At 32.7% G+C, this 16495-nt stretch overlaps 2 pseudogenes; both read right to left on the bottom strand.

Moving 5' to 3' along the window:
* Nucleotides 1-854: 854 nt before the first annotated feature.
* Nucleotides 855-3123, bottom strand: LOC145577714 (anthranilate N-benzoyltransferase protein 2 pseudogene; annotated as a pseudogene).
* A 1481-nt stretch (nt 3124-4604) lies between these two features.
* LOC145577715 (anthranilate N-benzoyltransferase protein 1 pseudogene) lies at nt 4605-10993 on the bottom strand (annotated as a pseudogene).
* Nucleotides 10994-16495: the final 5502 nt, after the last annotated feature.

The following is a 16495-nucleotide window of genomic DNA, read 5'->3' on the forward strand; positions in this document are numbered from 1 at the left end:
CTAATGCGCAGTGCTACCCTTAGTTAGAAATCCTGGATCCGCCACTGATTGGACTTGGTTAACTAATAGGCCGACTTGTAAAATGTCTTCATGGGTGCCCTTCAGACTAAAAATTCGAAATTTCGTTGCGAAACTTATTGCATTGGCCATTGGGAACTTCTGATGCAAATTAAAATCAGCTAATTAAGGGTTTGTTTGGCAATACTGTGGTTTTTAGTTTTTTGGTTTTTTATTTTTTAAAACTATATGATATATATCACATAATGAATCAAAAATTATTTAAACTTATTAAAAATCACATTAATTTTGAAAATTGACAACTGAAAAGTAAAAACACCTTTTTCTTGTTTCTTGTTTCCTGTTTTTGGTTTTTAGTTTTCAAAAAATAGGAAACTAAAAATAAAAAATGATGTCAAACAAGCCCTAAACATGCTAATCTACTTTATTTTAAAAAAATTATGATCAGTTGCCAATTGTTTTCAGGTGCAATTGTTCAAGTGGGGAATCCAATTTTCAGGTCACATAAGGAAGTAATATATTCAAAAGAGTAAAATAAAAAATAATAATAATAAAAAAAAAAAAATCTATGATATAACATAGCAATAGTCACAAATGAAATGGCTTCCCTAATTGTTAGAAAATTGTTCTAAGGGGCAACTTGCTCTCAAGTTAGAAAATTATTCTCTTGTTAGGTCTTGTTCTATTGGATTGAATAGAGTAATACTATAATAATAGTAAATAGAGTAATCAGATGAATGAAACTTAATTAAAATTAATTTGGGTTGAATTGAACTGACTATGAAAAATAAGCCTAAAAGAACAGAGTATTTGTACATATAAATATAATACTACTAAAGCTTATACGTTGGGGGTACTTTGGAAGTCATACAAGTATTTCTCAAAGAGAGCCATATGAATCTCGTAAAGATTAATGCTCAATGTAAAACTACCATCTCCATGCGTGGTTGGAATCAAGAACGCTAACCCCTCATATGGAACACCACCATTTCCGAAAAACGTTGGACAACCCCAACCAAAATCTGCTTCATGGGAAGGTATCCTACCCCAAGAATTTATCAAAAGGTTTGGACTAGTAACACTGTCTGCCCCACGAAGAACAGCCAATGGATCCGATTGCAATTCTAAGTAATCAACGGCTGATTTCAAGTATTCTACATCTTGCATTCTTTCTAGTGTCTCATGTATCATACTTGCAGTGTACCATAGCGGCTTGCTCATAATGTCTCCTACTTTGGCAATAGAAGCCGCGAAGAAGACCAAGTTGCCGTAATACCCTTTTAGTAGGGTTGGATCCTTCAATCTTGATCTTGCATCAATTGGTATGTAGAGTTTTACATATTGCTCGTTTGCTAATCCGCGCGCCATACATGCACTTCGCCACACATGCCCTGCTACCACCTCGAATGTACTTAGTGTGTAACCTTGGTCTACTACTTTGTGTGATGCTGCTTTTAGTTTCAATGAATTTATTTGAGGTTTAGAAAGACTGAAGAGACCCTCTATAGTCATTGCCGCATCACCTGATACATGTAGTAATGTTAGTTATTTTTCATCAAAATTATGAGCACGTGTAGTATTCTATGTACATTTTTTATAGTGTAGAAATAGGTACAACAGATAAATAACGTAAATAAGATTTGATTTCAACTTCAAATTTAACTATACTATATAGGAGGTGAGCCATATTTCAAATGGTTTTTGCTACTCCTATTCAGGAGGAGAGTTTTATTATTATAACAAATATGTTGAAAATCTTGTTATTTATTCTCAATCTTGTACCTCTATTATTAATATTACTCGTATTATTATAGTTAATCTTCACTCCCCATCTCACACTCTAACCAAGAATGGCCAGAAACTTCAAACTTTCTTTCTCACATACTTCTTATTAAACACTTAAATGTTTATTACAAAGTTACTTGTAAGCGAAGTATAAAGCATTGGAGAAGCTTAAGTCTCATATGGAGTACTCCCTCTATTATTATTTAAGTGCCCTACTTTGACTTTTGCATTATTCACATGCATTGCTTTGACCAATGTTTGTTTATTATATATAAGATAAAACATAATCAATAAATTCTTGTTAGAGTCGTCTAAAAGCATAGTTTTCTACTATCAACTTTTTATGAATTATACTTAATCATAGTTCAGAATACCGTTAATTAAAATGTACATTGACAAATATGCTGGTCAAAGTGGACCACTAGCTAGTTCTTTCACATCAATTAATTAGGAATACATAACTTAGTAACTAGCAATATTACTACCTTTGGTATAGCTTTAAAATACTCTGTATGTAATACATATGAGCACACGCATATTGAATAAGCAAATGTGAGATGGTGTTATTTTACAAGAAGATACGTAGATAACTATTATCGTCTACTTACCTGATGAAAAGTCGTCTGGTGGTAATGGTGGTAAACGTGGCTCAAACTCCAAGTGCCTAAACTTGACTTGTGGCGGGTTGCGAGGAGCAAGGTGGTGGATCAACGACCTCTCATGAACAGGAAAGACGACGAGGTCAAGACCACGGGAAAGCCTTGCCCAAGAGCTAATGAAGTACGCATAAGCAATTCCATCACCAATATGATGATGCATGGCTACACCCATGCATACACTACCGCATTTGAAGCGGGTAAATTGCACCATTATCAAGGGGATTGAAGAGAGCCCTTTGGTGTAATCCCATGTAGGATTCACCATTTTACGAAACTTACCATTAGGCTTAAAGACTCCTTCTTTATCTCTAACTCCATCTAAGAAATCATTAAGGGCATAGGGTGTTTCGACCTCTACGAATAGCACCCCTTCCGCGTTGCAATCTACTTCAACTTCATCATTACCCTCATTCTTCCTTAATCTACCCGCTAATGGATAGAATGACACTAAGGCTCTACTTAGAGCCTCTTTCAACACAACCATGTTGAAAAAATTTGAGGAATTATTGTTTAGGTTATCTTGTGGGCGGTAAATGTATATAAAAGAGCTATGTGAAAATGGTATACGTACCAGCATATCTAGGCGTGTGAGCCTAACAATTTGATTTGGGGTCTCCCCTGCCGGGCAAACCATGCTGCATTCTTGCACATTCAAGCTCATATTTTATCTCCTCTCTTCATTTTTTGTGGCTTAGGAACAACTTTAAGGAGTAATTATGATTCAGATCTAGTTTAGAAAATAACAATATTATAGTATTATCTATATTTCGTGCAACTTTGAGTAACATCAAAACTTGGGCTGCTCTTTTTAAAGTCATTTTAGCATATATAGTTTGATCTATCTAATTATAAAAATGTTTGATGCATCTTTAAGTAATAAAGTACATATGTGTATAGCCTCTTATATTGGACTCACTAAACTAATAGAACTCAAGGAACATCATCCCGTATGAATGCCTTTGAAAATCTTATCAAAAGAAGGAATATGATTTTCTGTTACGCTTGCCTTAATTATAGTCCAGTTTTCTTTCTTTTTTATTTTTATTTTTATTTATTTATTTTTTTTTTTTTATTTATTAGCATTATTTTTTTTAAGTGTTACATTAAATATTTACATAGATTAGTTAACCATAGTTTCACTAAAGGGTTACAATTTCGAATACCCTTTAACTCATCATCCTTGACTAGACCACCGAATGCCACCACCAACACTGCATACTACGGGTTCTACCACCTCAGCCACTAGCACAAAGCACCTAAACTTAGAACAATCCATTATCCATATTGTAACTTTATTATGTACTCCATTCTTTGAAATTCTTTTCTGTACTCCATTCCTTGAAATTCTTTTCATTTGTCTTTTGTACGTACAGTCTTAAATGGACACATATGATTATTAATATATTTAATTTTATATACTAGTAAATACAACCAAAAAAAATTAAAAATTAATATTATATACATAAATATCAATCTAACGAGAACAGATCATATAAGATGGCGAGTATCAACATTTTGTAACTTTGACTACATAAATAGTGAATATGAAGAATTTTATGGAATGAATGGAGTATATAATATCAATGGTAACTCAGATTTAGAAAATTAGCCTGGTTTACCATATACAATGCATGTAGAATGTGAATAATTGATCATGACATTTTCGAGAATATTTCAAATACTAGAAAATACAAGTATATACTACTTGTAGAAAATATACTGTGTATAACAAGAATACATGTAAGATGTAACAATACACATATTTTAAATCTAAAGTCCACACATTTAACCAGTAAATCAGTTAATAGAATCGACTGATTAATTTGATAAACAAGGATATGTAAACTCTTAAAAAATATTCCAATTTCATTGGAATTTAAGAGCTAAAAGTTTAAAGATACAAAAACTTAATACACTGAGTAAGATGAACATTATGAATGCTTAAAAGAAAGACTTCAATTCATATACCAAACTTAACCTCAAGAGTCAAGAGTCGTCAAAACTTGAACCAACCTAACTCAACTAATCCAAAGTGATTCAGTACCAATAATCGATACACATGAACATAGTAATTAAGATGAATCAAATTCGAGATGACCAAAATTGATTACACCAAATTCGATCCACCTCCATACACCCAATTTAACAACATCCTAACATTGCCTCGACATTAAAAATAATTAACACAATCGTAACCCGGCCATGCTCCCCATATATGATGTTCATATGTATTTTTGGAATAATTTTGAGCTCATTCAAACATTTCTCAAAGAGTGGCTTGTGAACTTTAAAAAGATTAATGCTCAATGAAAAGCTTCCATCCATATTTGGGTCTGGACCCAAGAAGCCTAGACCCTCATATTTGATCCCACCATTTCCCAAAAATTTGGGCTGACCCCAACCAAAATCTGCTTTAGAAAAAGGAATATGAACCTCAGAGTTTATTAAAAGATTTGGACTTGTAACACTCTCGGGTCCACGAAGGACCACCATAGGTTCTGGCTGCGATTCCAAGTAATCAACAGCTGATTTCAAGTATTCAATGTCTTTTGCTTTTTCTAAAGCCTCGTAAATCTTACTCGCAACTACAGCTGTTCAATGGACAGAGGGTCCATCAAAAGCCCTGACCCAGCCCAATTATAAACGGGCCAGGCCCGTCCAATAATTAAACAGGCCGGGTCCTTATAGGGTCAGCTAACCATGGATCCTTACAGGGCTGGGCTGGGCTCTTATAGGGTTTATAATTTTTTGGCTGGACTCTTATAGGGTCTATTTTTTTTTTACTCTTATAGGGTCTATAATTACTAGTATTAAAATCAAAAACAAATTTCCAAAGAAATTTCCTCCTTTCTAACGTCAGTTTCAAAAAAATAAAAAAAATTCCCTTTCAAAATCCCCTATTTCCCCCAAATGATGAACCCTAAAAAAATTCCCAAATTCTAAATCTTCAATTTATCACCTTCTTGCTTGCCGCTCTCAATCTTTGATTCCGTCATATCATTTCAATTACCAAGGTATGTTGTTCGATTTCGCTCAATTCTTCTCGATCATATTCAAGTAGTACATTTTAATTTCTTTTTTCAATTATTTTGATTTGTTTCATCTGGAATTTGTATGTTTTTGTGATTTTCATTATTAATGAGAAGATTAATGTAGTTTCCTATGCAACTTTCTCATTGAAATTGACTAATTTGATATATGATTGAGTCAAACTTTACCGTCATATGCAGTTCTACTAAGGATTGAATTATATTCCATTGATTTGTTTTCTTTCCTCGATTATGTCATCAGTTATTTAATTATAGTTCTAGTTCACTATAAAGGGAATATTTTTTGCTACTTTTCTGATCTGGGTTCTCTGTTTCTGTAATTTTGCTGCTGTTTTGGGAAATTTGTTAGGGATGGAAATTTGTCAGGAATTACTGTTAGTTGTGGTAATTGATTAATGTTATACAATTTTAGTTTTCATGTTAATAATAATGGCAGTGGGTTAATAATTATTAATTACCTACTTTTGCAGTTTTTTTTAACCATGGAAAGTGAAGCAACCACAACGTCAATGCCGGTAGATGATGAGGTTGATGAATCTAATGCCGCCCGTAAGCGTAAAAGGAGTAGGAAATCTAAAGTTTGGCGAGAAATGACGGAAGGAACGAATGCACAAGGTGAGCGAATCGCTATTTGTAAGCATTGTAAAGTGGAGTTAATTGCCCACAATAATAGTGGCATATCTCATTTAATACGTCATTTGCTTGATGTGTGTAAAAAACGAACTAAGGGACTTCCACTCGGGGAGGCGGTTGAGGATGAGGAAGAATTTGTTTTTGATATGAGTGAATTAAGAAAAGAGATTTTCTTATATGTTGTTGAAGGTTCTCATTCTTTTTCGACCGTAGAAGAAAAAGGTTTTAGGCGGATGATGTTAAAGGCTAATTCTAAATTTAAACCATTTAGTCGAGCAACTTTAACTAGAGACCTTTTTTCTTTGTATGCCTCTTATAGAGAGAAAATAAAATTTTTTTTGAAGAATGCACCCGGACGAATATGTTTGACAACTGATAATTGGAAATCATCACATACTTGGCAACATTACATTTGCATAACCGCCCATTTTGTTGATCATGATTGGAAACTTCATAAAAGGATTATTAAGTTCACATCATTGTCACCCCCCTTTGATGGACAAAGCATCTCCGAAGAGATTATTTATTATTGTAACAAATTAGTGTTACGAACATTACTCAGTTCTCTACTTTTAACTTGTTGGCTAAGGCCCTTTATAAGGCCCCTTAAAGGCCCTTTATAATTCTCTTAATTATATTGTGTTTACTTTCTGGTGGTTGTACCTTGTTTATACATTTTTAAATGGGCCGGGCCGGGCCGGGCTTTATGGCCCATGGACTAGTTCAGCCCATTTTGGATTAGTCTTAGCCCTGCCCGACCCGGCCCATTTCATATAAAGCCCTGACCGGCCCGGCCCGGCCCGTTGAACATGTCTACTCGCAACATACCTAGGCCCGTCCCTAAGGCTGGCCAACAGGTGTCGTTGCTTGGGGCCCAAATGAGGGAGGCCCATGTTTCCAATAAAGTCAAATTTAAAAAAAAAAAAAAAATCCTAATTAATGATACTGACATACTGTACGTCTGTACCCATGCCTCTTTCTATGTTCATATCCCAAAATCTTCTCAACCTCCAAGTTCTTTATTCTTTCCTAATTAATTTCCTTAAAATTTCTTTATTGCCAAAGGTTTATCAATTACTATACGATTATTCAACTTCTCTTCCTAAATAATCTCTTCTCAAACAAAATCAATTGATATCTTCTTCCCGTTAATTTATTTTTACAATTTTCAACCTCATTAATCTCCTAAAACAGCTCTAATTCAATATTCAAACGGACTTCTTCTTTGATTTTCAATGGAATTCCCCTCACATTATTCACCTATAAATAATCCTCCATCCAATTCTTCTACATCTCAATTCAATTTTCTGATTTATTTTCTCACTCCTTGCTTTGATTTAAAATCTTGTAATGGGTATTACGGTGGACGAAAATCGGAAAGTTGGAGACCAATTTTGCTATGCTCGAAAAATCTAAGTCCTTTAGGCAATGTCAATTTTTTGTTTTTAATTTTTGAATTTAAGATTTTTTCAATTTTTGTATGTAAAGTAATTTATAATTGCTTCTTTTTTTTTTTTTTTTTTTTTTTTTTTTTTTGTGTCTTGGGTAAAATGTAAATCAATATTATTTCTGATTTTATACGTTCTTTTGTGTGAATTATCATATTGTAGTTCATTGCGTGCAGATTTGGCATCGAAATCTTGGACTTCAATTGTTCAAATTTTGCACCTAGAAATGCCAGTAGACAATGTTTTGTATGATAATTTGGATAATTAATTTTAAGTTTACTGTTTTTTTTTTGTACTGTAAGTTGTAAATATTGTTTGTTTTATTTGATCATTTTAGAGAAAAAAAAAATTATTTTTCATTTTTTTTATTTTACTTGATAATAACTAATAAGGGCCCCAAATTGTTATTCCTCCCATAGGCCATCAAAAAGCTAGGAACGGGCTTGAACATACCATAACGGCTTGTATATGATATCTCCTGCTTTTGCAACACAAGCCGTAAAAAAAACTAAATTCCCAAAATACCATTTTGGCATGGTTGGATCATCCTTTAATCTCGATCTTGCATCAATTGGTATGTAGAGCTTCACCGGTAGATCACTTGCTAATCCGCGCACATTACATGAACTTCGCCACACATGCGCAGCTAGCTACCACCTCGAACGTACTTAGCATGTAGCCATTTGCTTTAGCTACCGGCATTGGCGCTTCGAGTTTTAAGGCTTCGATTAGAGGTTTTGTGAGACTGAAGTGACCCTCGATAGTAGTTACCATATCACCTGGTTCAGAGTAATGAGTTAATTTTACGGGTATGTCACGTATCACCTGGTTCAAAGTAAGAGTTAATTTTACGAGTTACGTCACAGCAATATACTCCTTCTGTCCTTAATTGTTTGCTCCACTTTCCTTTTTAAGGTGTTCTTAAAAGACTGTCCCATACTACTTTTGACATGTTTTCCCACTTACAATCTCTTTATCTCTCTCCTCATTGATATTTGTATCAACCCATGTGCAACATTTTTTGTCCAAACCCTTAATAAAATGGATTTATGATTTAGGGCAAACAATTGGGAACAGAGGGAGTATTAATATTTAACTACGTGTTCGTAGTTAATATAAATACTACCTTTGTTTCAATAAAACAGTTGCATAACACATTGATACTAGTAAAATATATATATATATATATATATATATATATATATATATATATATATATATATATATATATATATATATATATATATATATATATATATATATAATTTATTAAAACATTGTTTCACAGTGATTCTAAGATTTCTTGAAAAATTAAACAAAACCCTTGCTCCATTTATGGTGACAAAAAACAATACTATACTCCTTTTGTTATTTTAATTGTTACACTTTGACTGTGACATAATTAATTAGGTAGTTTAATTGATGACTTTACTGATATAATACTACTACCTCTATTTGTTCAAAGTTTTATGATTTGACCAAACACGTATGGCGACACATAACTTTAATCATGAATGTATCTAATAATCTATTAATAAGACTATAGAAATTTGATATATATTATGAAAGTATACATTGTGAGCTTGTGACATGCTCCATTTTTTATTCTTAATGGGGTGGCTAACGCATGTGATGCGCGCAAATAGCTAGTCTTGTCTGGGATTCTATTTCAATTTGGGTTTATATCACAACCTTAAAGGGTATAATTATTGTTCAAACACTCTTTATAAGAGTTATCTTAAACTTTTTAAAAGATAGGGAAAAAAAGGCAAAAAAAAAAAAAAAAAAAAAAGTAAAGAGCTATGCTGATAAAAACAAAAGGGAAAAAAAATACCACACATGTGATTTGCATTCTTAAATAAGAATATTTATGTAAATAGCACTTTAAGGGATATAGTTGACATAACACTATTTATAAGTGTTTGGTTAAACTTTGGAAAATTTGCAAATTACAACTATTTAAAGTTCGTATTTTGCAAATTGCAGCCATTTAAAAAAAAATTGCAAATTACAGCCCAAAAGTTCGTATAAATTATAAATTGCAACCCGATTCAACTTTTTTTATCGGTTTACATGTCGAAAAATTTTCGATTAAGGTTTTAGGGGTCATTTTAGGTCGTAGAGGACCGAATTGAGCTCGAAATTAGCAAAAAATAACGCAAGTGCCTCGTTTTGCGTAACAAAAATGTATTGATTTGTGAAAAACTGTAAAAAAGAGACATTTGTGTTTTTTTTTGCTAATTCCGAGCTCAGTTCGGTCCCCTAAGAACTAAAATGTCCCCTAAAATCTTAACCGAAGATTTTTCGACATGTAAACCGATGAAAAAGTTGAATCGGGCTACAATTTACAATTTATACGAACTTTTGGGCTGCAGTTTGCAAAATACGAACTTCAAATGGCTGCAATTTGCAATTTTCCTTAAACTTTTAATAAAGTGAGATAAGAACAAAAAATGCAACAATTTAACTTTTGCACTATTCATCTCTAATATGGATAATAGTGAAAAAATCCAATTAAGTGATGCATTTAATAAAAATAACAAGAGTGAATAACACATGCTATAATTGCAAATATTAATAGCCAAATTTATGTCATCTTGTCAATGTCAATTTCAGTGTCATGTGAGACCATTAGATTCATTTTCAAATACGAAGTATAATTAAAGCGCAACCATTTAATTTATAGCTAATATATACAAGTACAATTTAATTTAACACATTATTAATAATAAAAATATTTATGGTTAACAAACCTGTCAAACCGTTTGGTAGCAAGGGTGGTAAACTTGGCTCATACTCCACGTGTCGGAACTTGACCTGTGGCGGGTTACGCGGTGCAAGCTGACGGACAGCCGACCTATCGAAAACGGGTGCTACCGGGATGTCACGTCCCTGTATAAACCTAAGACAATAGTTGATAATATAGTTATAAAGGTATGTGCAATACCATCAGCAACATGGTGATGTGAAGCAACACCCATGGCTACACCCCCGCATTCGAAGCGAGTGAATTGCACCATAAACAAAGGAAATGAGGACAACCCCTTGGAGTAATCACACGTAGGAATCACCATCTTTCGTAGCTCATTATAGTTACGTTAGGCTTACCGTCCTCAAGGTCATTAAGCTCATGGGTTGTTTCGGCGTTAATGAACAAGGCCCCCTTCGCATTGCAATCGATTACAATCTCAGCAACACCATCCATCTTTAACCTACCCGTCAACGAGTAGAATGGGACTAGAATTTTACTTAGACCCCATTTTAAGAAATCCGTATCAAGAAATGAGGCGAAATTGTTTTTAATGATTTGTGCAGGATAAACGTACAAAACAGAAGTGTGTGAATAAGGCATACGTACCACCATATCTAGGCACGAGAGCCTAATACTTTGACTAGGCATCTCTGTTAGTGGAGACGAATACTACAGGGGGAAATCGTAAATGAGTTTCTAGTAACTACTTTTTTCGAAATTAAAACAGAATGTAAAGGAACTTAGCACTGCAAACGAAACCTTTCAGGGCCCAAATGGAAGTAAAACCTCGATTCTCCAAGGGATTTAAAACACCAAACCAATTCACTATAATAGGACAAACTCTCTTAGTTACAACCTATTATAATCACAAGTTCCTGACTGAACTTGCTACACAGTAGAACCCTATTCTACCTAATTGTAGACACCTGATTGTGTCTCCCCAAAAACCAAACCTAGTGATGTGTACTTTTCACGTCATTAAATTAAATATCAAACGAGGTGAAATGTTGAAGAGTCTCGTGAATTCTTCTATTTTCCAAAATGTTTTAATAAAAATAATTCATTTCATGTATTGAAAATCATTCATCTCGTATCTTATTTATGAAAAATGTCCAATCTAATTTAGTTTGGTCCATAATATGGGTCTAACAATTGTGTAGTTGGATAGGGTTTGAAAAGAGCTTTCCAACGATATATTATAAGCCCAATTCCGAGTTATAACGAGGAAGTTACGGCCAAAATACTAAATTGGGCCTAAATGAGTTTTATATGCGGCTCAATGATCATGTGGAGGGTCCGTTAATTGTGATTGTATTCCTAAATTCCTTATCTTAATCTTCTAGAATTATCTAAAAGGTTATTTTGAGTTCTAAAGGGATTAGGACTGATAATTATAATCATTGTTGATTTTTAGAAGATAAAAAATTATATTTGGAATAAAACAAGCAAGTGTTTTAAAAGGATTAAATCCGGTTTAATAAAAGATAAGTACGGATTCTAAGTAACCCAATTCAATTGGAAGAAGGACTTTGTACGGAATTTTATCGTACAACTTCTATCGCACCGTGATAGGCCTGTCGCGATAGCGCGCCGCGGTGGAGCTGGTTTTACTCCGAGTCAAATTCGAACTCTTTTCTATCGTTTTTGGTCGTTTTTCTCTATTAATAAAGACGATTTTCTTCGTTTTTATTCAACAACAATCACCCAGAATCATCATCTCTCTTCTCTCTCTAAGTTAAAGCTCATTCTTTATTTCTCTCTTGATTTCTAAGCCTAGCCTTTTCAAAATACACCATACATCCATCACTTGACTTAGACACACATAACAAAGCTCGAAATTGCCTTAGACCTCGACGTGAAAGGTTGATTGTTTTGAGGGTTTGGTCCCAAATCTAATTTCAATTATTATTATTCTTATTGTTTGGTTTAATATTTTTATTGAAGTCACTAAGGTGTGTTTTGTTTTAATAGAAAGAGGTACGAGGCATCAAATTAAGTAATTTGATTACTTAATTATTCTTTTGATATAGAAATCATGTTTAGAATATTTTATTAATTCCTAGTATCATGTCAGGATGTTTTTTATAGTTTCCTAGTATCATATTAGGATTTTTTATTGATTTCTAGTATCATGTTTAGGATAAAGCTTTGATTTTTATTATTTAGTGATATGCTAGGATTTATTATTAATCTTGTTGGTATCATGCCTAGTATCTTGCTAATATTATTATGCTTTAATGAGATTATTTTGATGATGATGATTTGTTGTTTCAACATTGTTATGCAGCTTTATATAATATTGTTATTGCTTGATCACGCCCTGTCTTGCAGGTTTAAAGGGAATTCATACTTAAAATCACTCTTAATAAGATAATTAATAATTTGATTTTAGGCTAAAATGATTTTAATTCAAGTGATCGCCAATAATAGATTTATTTGTGCATTAATAATCAACCAGCGTAGATTAAATAGGTTTAGGATTAATAAATTGATTGTATGTTAATTGGAAAGCATACATGAATATGAGAAGAATAAAGTAGAGGCCTATTTAGGGCAAGTTCAATATCTTTTAGGTTAGACTTGTACCTCCATCCCCGAATATCCAGTCATGGTTCAGAACCACTATGGAGTTAGTGATCTTTGTAATCGTGAAGGGATATAACCTTCACACCCGTGAACGATTTACAAGTTCCTAAAACTTGTTGGCGACTCTTTTGCTTTAGCTTCCTTCCCTTTGGACGCCATCATGCTTAAGTGCATGATCACAGTGGGGCTCAAAGTTGAGTGACTTGAAATATTCCCTACATGCACCAACCTAAGTCCCTTACTTAAATTCACCCAGCACTACCAAAGTACTCTCACACTCAGCTTCAACCTTGAAGCCTACAACATGTATGCAATAAGCTAAACACTCGCCCAAACCAAAACAATACAAACACTTTGACTCTAATATGTGATAAGAAAGTTACACATGGAATCCAAAACTCATATATATGACAAAGTTTAGACTTGGAAAACTTACGCTTTAGATCTCTCTTCAGATTCTTCACGTATAAACTCACAAGTTGTGTAAAATATGAATTGTACTTAATATACAAGAGGTACTCGTACATTCATATGTAAAGTAGGATTTTCAAAAGATAGAAAATATAAAATGCTGTTTTTCATAATCACACGTTGTTATGTAAAACATTTGTAAAGAAAATCTTTTTAGAAACTTGTCAAAGATAAATTTATGAAAAGAATAATGATTTGTAAAACCGGATTTTATAAAATAAAATCTTTTTATAAACTAAAACTTATCTTTTATAAACTTTCCATTTTTAAGACTTGCCAAGTTTTGTCACGCTTCTAATAAATTGCATACATAAACTATCCTAACATATTTACAACAATCCTTAGAAAAATAAACTTAACATAAACTTAAATATTCTAGCTAGATTGTTTCGTCAACTGCTGTAGGATAAGGATACATGGGCTTCACGCAGTCCAAGATTAGATCCTGATGTCCTTCATTCTGCAGCTCCTTGCTGGAACTTTGCAGACCAAGTTCTCATGGAACTTTCTATCTTCAACGAAGATCAAGTCAAGCTTCGTTCTGAACTTGCTATCAAGCTCCTGTTAGAAAGTTTTTCTTCATGTTCCTGTTAAGGAACTCAGTTAGTTCCACCGAGGAAATCTTCTTCTATTGTCTTTAACTTTCCTTGGAGTCTCCTTGTGTCTTCATAGCCAGATTACTCTTCCACTTCCAAGGTCAACTTCACCTGTTCTATTTATAACACTTAGAGAAATCACATTAGTTGAAGTTTGCTTATACTTATCATCATCAAAACTCTTAAGCTTCAACAATCTCGCTTTCGGGACACATAATGGTGTGTTCATTCACTTTCACGCTCAGTTTTCTTCTGTTGTACTTTTAAGTTTTCTGTTTGATGGGTGTTATAGTGTAAGTTGTTGTTAAGTAAGAAGTTTAGGGTGTTTAAAAGGTTGGCTATTTGCTTTGCCTTTTATAATATTTCATCCGTCTCTAATAGATTTTACTCTTTACCAGCTCTCATTAATCTATACATGTAGTTGCTTGAAATAAAGCATATATATCGAGTTGTCATTTTATTTTGTGGCATGGCCCTTGTGAAAAAGACATTTAATAAATTATCTCACTACTGTAAACCTTAATTTTTCCATAATTATTAGCAATTGTCAACTTGTCATCAATGTTTTTTTTTTCTTTCTTTCTTTTTGGAGACCATAATTAATGCCTTTTTAATGAGAGGATTTGACTTATATTAGGCTCTCATATTTGTTACTTCCTCTATCCCTTAATTACATTCCTATTTTACTTTTTGGGTGTTTTAAAATTACATTCCTACTTTCCCTTTTTAGTAAGTGATTTTTTACCAAATATCCCCAAATTATCCCTAAATAGTTGTGATGTGGCATTACTTTAATTATTTTTCTGTTTTGCAATCAATGGTTGTACAAAAACCATAATTTTCTCACTCATATTTATTACTCATAACATTTTGAATACATGTGCAGCACTATAATGAATATGATTGGTCCTTTTATTTTTTATAAACAAATGTGATTGGTTTTTTTTCTTTTCAAAGGATTGATGACATTTGTTTCATTTAATATCATTTTATCTTTGTTTTATTCAAAGACAGCAATAAATGTCTTGTAATTCCTATTGTACTTTCTAAAATGGGTTTTAAGGTTACTCCAAACTCTTTAATTTTCGTGTAAATTTAGAAATAGGAATGTAATTAAGGACGGAGGGAGTATTAGTTTATGAAAAAGATTATTTGATTTGATAAGAAAGGAGGACATGTGATCAATAGTAATTAAGAACACTCCTTTACAAAATTATCACTTTTCCTATCTCTTAAAAATGGAGGTGTCGTTTGGTTAATTAATATTTTGATTTAGTGAAGTCTAATACGAAATATTATTTTAAAAGTAAAAACTAGATAAATATGTTTGGTTGACATACGAGTAGGAGAATCTCATTGCAAGTTATAGTACGGACCTGTTCACTTCGGCTTAATTTCATTTTATTTCAGTTCATTTCAGCTCCAATCAGTTCAGTTCAATTCACCTCTAATCAGTTCAGTTCAATTCAATTTAATTCAGTTTAGTTCAGCTCCTAATTTCCTTCTCTCATAAAATATTCATTTCAGCTCAGTTCAGTTCAGTTCAGCTCCAATCAGTTCAGTTCAGCTCCAATCAGTTAAGTTCAGTTTAGCTCAATTCAGTAAATGTGAACAGGTCCTACGTCTCCTCCCAATATGAGAAAATTGCATATGTGCCATGTGTATCCCTTCTTACACCAGTATAGTGTCCAATCATCATTCAACAACCTTTAGGCTATCGCCACATCATCATTCAATGATCTTAATTAAAAAATACATGTAAAGAGATTTCAACCCCAAAGCTCATTGAATGGAAACCACATGTATTACCACCTTAGATAGAATTAATTCATGCTCTATTAATCCTAATTTATACTTCCTCCGTTCTATTAATATTGCAACAATGAACTTTTTGCACTATTCATCACTCTTGTTTGACCATATAATATGAGTTATACGTTAAGCAAAATATAGTCAAGTGGGATCTTTTTGGATTTGTCTTATAAAATACTTTCATAATATCAACTTTTTATAATTTTTACTCTTATACAATTATAGATATTTAGCATATAAAATGTGTTTTGGGATGCGTAATTTCCTCCTTGTTGCAATATTAACCAAACGGAGGAAATATATACATACATACATACATGTATTAGAATGTAGAATAAATTATTGGTGTCATGTATTATAATTTACCCCGTTAAAAATATTATAAGTCTTTTAAAGCATCTAATAATATAAAAATGAAATTATTCAAAGTATCACCCAGAGCAAAGCCCGAGTCACACACTAGCTAGTGTTTAATTATACGGAGTAGCTTTAATTCTCCATTAAGCAAAATGATGACCATAAGAATATAGGTATAATTTATAAATTATAACTAGCCTTCTGACCTGTGCAATGCACAGGTTGTTTATAGGTATATAATATAAATTTTTACATGTTTTTATTAGAAAATAAATAGTTTATAAAGAATAAGAAGGGGTGATAATTGAATGTAATTGTAAGGTAATAA

Source organism: Chenopodium album, chromosome 14 (assembly GCF_948465745.1).
Source record: "Chenopodium album chromosome 14, dcCheAlbu1.1, whole genome shotgun sequence".
Lineage (NCBI taxonomy): Eukaryota > Viridiplantae > Streptophyta > Magnoliopsida > Caryophyllales > Amaranthaceae > Chenopodium > Chenopodium album.